We start from the raw sequence: 6,000 nt of genomic DNA on the forward strand, positions 1-6,000 counted from the left end.
ACTCCTATCACCTGTGAAGCTATAAACAAAATGAAATCATACTATTCATTGATGTTCAGCTGCTATGTTCATTAATGACATCCCTGTTGCCAGTAATGAGTCCCTTCAAAATGCTGTACAAAATACTCAGGAGGTGGACTACAAATAATAAATGCACTTAAGCAATGAATGTTACTGCTTTTTTTGAAAGCACTGTGACTCAGCAAGGCAACAGAAGCAGATAGTATATAACCTATTTGTCTAGTGACCAGTGACCAGCAGTATTCCTCAGGGCTCATTTCTATTCTGTTCAGTATTGTTAATGATCTTGATTCAGGATTGGAAGGCACCAGTAGCAAGTCTGCCAATGATACCAAGCTGAGAGATGCTGTTGACTCTCTCAAGGGACAAGGTGCCTTGCAGAGGTATCTAGACAGATTGGATCATTGGGCAACCATCAGTGGAATGACATTTAACAAGAACAAATGCTGGACTCTGCACTTCAGACAGAGTAGCGCCAAACACAAATATAGATTGGGAGCAGAGTGGCTGCGGAACAGCCCTGCAGGAAGGGATCTGGGGAGCTGGTTGACAGCAGCTCAGTGTCAGTCAGCAGTGTGCCCTGGCACCCAAGAGGGCAAACTGCCTCCTGGGGTGCATCACACGGAGCATGGCCAGCAGTCACAAGAGGGGATTATTCTGCTGTGTTCAGTGCCGGTACAGCCTCACCTTGGGTGCTGTGTGCAGTGCTGGGCCCCACAGTTGAAGAAGGATGCGGAGTCCTGGAATGTGTCCAGAGGAGGGCACAAAGCTGGTGGAGGGGATGGAAGGCAGGTACTGTGAGGAGCGGCTGAGGACTCTGGGTTTGTCTGGTTTGGAGACAAGGAGGCTGAGGGGTGATCTCATTGTTCTCTGCAGCTTCCTGAGAAGGGGAAGTGGAGAGGGAGGGGCTGAGCTCTGACTCCTGGAACCCAGTGATAGGATGCCTGGGAATGGCTCAAAGTTGAGTCAGGTGAGGCTTAGGCTGGACATTAGGAACCACTTCTTTTACAGAAGGAGTGGTCAAATGCTGGAACAGGCTTCTTAGAAAGGTGGCCTGTCAGTGTTTAAGAGGCATTTGGACAACATTCTTTGACTTTTGGTCGCTCCTGAATTGGTCAGGCAGTTGGACCAGATGATTTTGTGATTCTGTGTCTGGTGCGTGTTCTCTTTGTCATTAATCTTGACCCATAAGTTTTGCCTCTTTTTTTCTCCCACATTGGGTTTACAAGGGGGAGTGAAAGAGCAGCTAGGTGAGTATCCAGCAGCCAACCAAGGCTGACCCACCACAATTACTCTCCCCAAGTCCAGACTAGAGCTCTTTCTTTTCAAAGAGTTTTACTCCTATGAATAAGGTGCCGACAACTTTGCTTTGAGCCTTGGGAAGCTGTGAAGCAAGTAACATGATAAAGACAACATCCTAATTGCACGTCCTGTGAATGTGGGCTGCAAGGACAGATGATTTGGGTGGCCACAAGTGCTATTTAAAAAAACAAAAGCAAAACCCACAAGCACAAAACCCAACAAATTCTAGTAATGTCTTTATAATGCTCTGAAATTGAATGCAGTGCAGATGAGGAAGAAGGATGGGTTTATAGTTTTCCATCTACATACTAATTAAGACTTGGTTTTCTTATATTCTAGGACCTTTCATGCTGATGGATCACAAGTTGTATGTCAAGAAATAATACTATATTGTCTGAAGGCTTAAAATACATCACTTTAAACTGGAAGCTGTTCTGGTTTAATCTCCAAATTATTACACACACTTTGCATCATGAAGTCTTCGGAGCATTTAATCCTGATGAAGTTGAATCATTTCAAACATTTTAAGACACTCCAATATTTTAGGATTTGTCTCAGAGATAGTGTTACTCAGGGGAACAGGACATTAAATTAAATACTCCTCCCCTCTTCCCCTGTATGAGATTCTAGTATTAAGAAGTGGAAATAAATTCATTCCCAGCCCCCACTGTGGGGTAAATGAGGTAAGTAAGGAGACCATAGGAAATATCTGGCAAGTTTTTCATCCTGCTTCTTATTCTGCCACAGCTTTCCTACGTGACTATAGGCTGTTTTACCCTGCCTGTGCCTCATACTCCCCTTCTGTGTATGCAGATAACAGGTTTTCTCTCTCTTTATGGAAACGTGAATGTGAATTCATTAATCTTTAGCAGTCACTTTTTTCTGTAAGAGACACATTTGCTGTGTACAGCTCCATTAGTAAACAGGGAAAAGGCTCACATTTTGCTTTTATTTTTTCTTCTTTCCTGTGGTTTTGAAGCCATTGCTATTTCAGTGTCAGCTAAGAATTCCTTTCCAAGACAGCAGAAAAGCCATCTGTCCTTCTCTCAGTTGTGGCTGTGACTGGCAGTGCCAACATCAAGGCTCTTCCTTAAGAAAAGCTGTTTGAGAACACTGGACTGCAAGAAAGAGAAGGGAAGGCTTATATTTTCAATGAACTTCCAGAAAGGTAAGTATTAAGAAATTGTTACAGGGGAATCCATTTTCCAGTTTACCTATGCTATTCCCAAAAGTGCCCCATTGATGTGTATGAAGATTCTTAACAATTAAATATACGAAGTTATTTCAGGAACAGGCAATGATCAGAAAACAACTGATTGGAACAGCTGATTTGGGTAGAAATATTAAAATGCTTTTGCTGATAAAAGAGTCACTGTTTCCTGGAGTGGAGTTCCTGTAAGTGGTATGCCAGCTGAAATGGGACATGAGTGAACTGAAATAGTTGTATTTTACTGTTCTCCCACATTTAGATCAAAGCTTTAATCAGCAGACTCTGATTTTAATTATATTAAAATAACTTGAAATACTATTCCTTTTAGAAAAAAAATGTTTTGAACATGAATTCCACATGCCTTATGGAGGAAACACAAGATTACTTTGTGTATGCCCTACTACTGTATCTGGGGACTTGAAGAGCTATATATAGAACTAACTGGCTTTTCCTTTCACCAGCACAGATTCCCACAGGGGAAGAATTTACCTAGGCATCACCCCCCTACTGGTACAGTACTATGTAGCCCACCTTAGTGCTGACAATATTATATCAAGTATCTAAACACTTTTAAGACAACACAGAAAACAGTAAAATGAGGTCAAGTGCATCTGTCCTTTGATCTTAGCTCTCTGTTCCAAATGTCTACCAAAATAACAGCCTCACTAAGTTATTCCTACTAGTCCCTTCATCATTCCTACCTCGTTCAACATAACCACACTTTATGCAATGAATATAAGCTTGATTTCATAATTTCCAGCATCTACTGCCAGCCCCTGCACAGAAAGTGTCATGATATATCTGAGGCACCTGTTAAAATAACATATTTTTTTTTCAAAGAATTGTCACCACACAAGGCACTCTGGAAGAACATAAGGCACCACAGGGAAACTCTAACTCTACATTAATAATACTGAAAGGCGACTGTCTTGTTTTAAGGTGGCAGATTATGACCAAAGCATTTATTTAATAACTTTGATCTGAATATTTAACAGGAAACATAATCATAACCAATTTACAATGGAAAGAATAAGACACTGGAAAATGCATAGGGAATATAGATCTTTAATTAATGAATATTAGGCACTACTGCCGAAATTAAGTGCAACTGAGAGAGTACTTGTCAAGCAGTAAAGGAATATTGCATGTGATAAGCAATTCATGCAATTACTTCTAAATAATCCCACTTTGCAAGAAGACAGTTTGCATGCTTCTGAAAACAAGCTGAGTAAATACTAAGTTTCAGAAGTATAGCTATGTTAGTCTGCAAAATCAGGTAGCATATGCTCCAGTTCTTGCAGCCACTGACATGCAGTTGTTTTGCTACTGATTTCCTAAGATTGCATGATGCTTTCTACAGCTACTGTAGCCATGCAATGCTGTCCATTGCTCATACAGCAGAATGGAACACATCTCCCTTCGAATCCTCCAAATTATGTTTGCCTACAGGCTAGATGGTGTCATGAACATGCAGGTAAAAAAAGAATATATTCTACCTTATGCATTGCAGCAACAGCATTAGGAGATGTAGACTTTACCAAAGAAAAAAAACGAGTACCCATCAGGGCTCAGGTGGGCAAAGGAATATGCTTTTAGCTGTACGGGTGAAAAAGCTGGATACATTCATGCAGTGAAAGAATGGCTTTACATTTTTCTAGGTACTTTGGTGGTTTTGGTTTGTACATCCAAGACACATTTTCAAAACCTGAGTTAGACATTCAAGGCTAAGTGTTTTCCCTGAGCATTGCCCTGAGATCTGCAAAGGGCACCAGCTGTCAAGATTCCTCTTAAAACACCTAAAGAACTCTTCAAGGTGCCTGCAGCACCCTGAGCAATTACAGCAAGAATCACAATTGTTTGAAAGTCCCACCACCCATTGCTCTCAGTGTAGTTTTTAACAGCCCATTGTACCGTTCGATTTTCCCAGAGGCTGGTGCATGGTAGGGGATGTGATATACCCACTCAATGCCATGCTCTTTGGCCCAAGTATCTATATTGTTGTTCCAGAAATGAGTCCCACTGTCTGACTCAGTTCTCTCTGGGGTGCTGTGTCACCACAAAATCTGTTTCTCAAGGCCCAGGATAGTGTTCCAGGCAGTGGCGTGGGGCACAGTGCATGTTTTCAGCCATCCGGTGGTTGTTTCCACCATGGTAAGCACATGGTGCTTGCCTTGGCAGGTTGGTGTCAGTGTGATATAATCAGTCTGCCAGGCCTCCCCATATTTGTACTTCAGCCATTGTCCTTCACACCAGAGAGGCTTTAACTGTTTGGCTTGTTTAACTGCAGCACATGTTTCACAGTCATGAATAAACTGGGCAATAGTGTCCCTTGTTAAGTCCACCCCTTGATCACGAGCCCATCTATATGTTGCACCTCTGCTCTGATGGCCTGAAGTGTCATGGGGCCACCGGGCCAAAACTAATTCACCCTTATGTTGCAATCTAAGTCCATCTGAGCCACTTCAAACTTAGCAGCTTTATCCACCTCTTGGTTGTTCTGGTGTTCGTCAGTGGCCTGACTCTTGGAGTACAAGAGCATCTATGTGGCGTACCTTCACCACCAGGTTCTGCACCTGGGCAGCGACATCTTGCCACAGTGCAGCAGCCCAGATGAGTTCATCTCTGCTTTGCCAGTTGCTCTGCTTCCATTGCTGCAACCACCCCCACAGGGCATTTGCCACCATCCATGAGTCAGTATAGAGATAAAGTACCTGGCCACTTTTCTCGTTCATCAGTGTCCAAGGCCAGCTGGATGGCTTTCACCTCAGCAAACTGATTCGATTCACCCTCTCCTTCAGCAGTTTTTGCAGCTTGTTATCAGGGACTCCATACTGCTGCCTTTCATTTCCAGTACTTCCAAAGCACTGGAGGGGCCCACTGGCCTAGATACTTGCCCATACTATCCCACACACCCTGCCACTCATGACTGTCCAGCCTTGGGGAAAATCTCTTGGTCCTCCTATATTGTCATCTAACCCTAGACAAGACCCAAACCCAGCTCTGCTTAACTTTCAAGATCAGATGAAATGGTTGTGGGTAAAACAAACTCTATGTGTGTGCCAACTTGCTGATCCCCATCACAATCAGCAGGCAGGTCTTGAGGGTATGCAAAGGCCATTCAAAACCTTCAGAACACTTAAATGATGCTGTAAATGGTCTGGTGGGGGAGCTGGGGATGTAAGGAAATGTCTCCTTCCCCTCTAAGGAGGTATTAACACTTTTATTATATACCTCCCAAAGTATAGAGGTGATGACCACACTGGGAAGGCAAGTCAGATCAGTTTCATGATCAATGAGTCTATTGTATTACAAATCATTGCTATAAAGTACAGCAAAACAAGAACCTTAGCCCAAGCCCCCAGCTGATAAACACTAACACAGCAAATACTGGCTGTAAGTAAGGTACAACAAGCTGGAACTCCGAGATCAAGAGCAACAACTTTGAGAGCCAATAAATCAGCGTTGTG

Source organism: Neopsephotus bourkii, unplaced genomic scaffold (assembly GCF_033783945.1).
Source record: "Neopsephotus bourkii isolate Nb327-2 ecotype Australia unplaced genomic scaffold, CSIRO-AGI_Nbou_v1 NB_178, whole genome shotgun sequence".
Taxonomy (NCBI): domain Eukaryota; kingdom Metazoa; phylum Chordata; class Aves; order Psittaciformes; family Psittacidae; genus Neopsephotus; species Neopsephotus bourkii.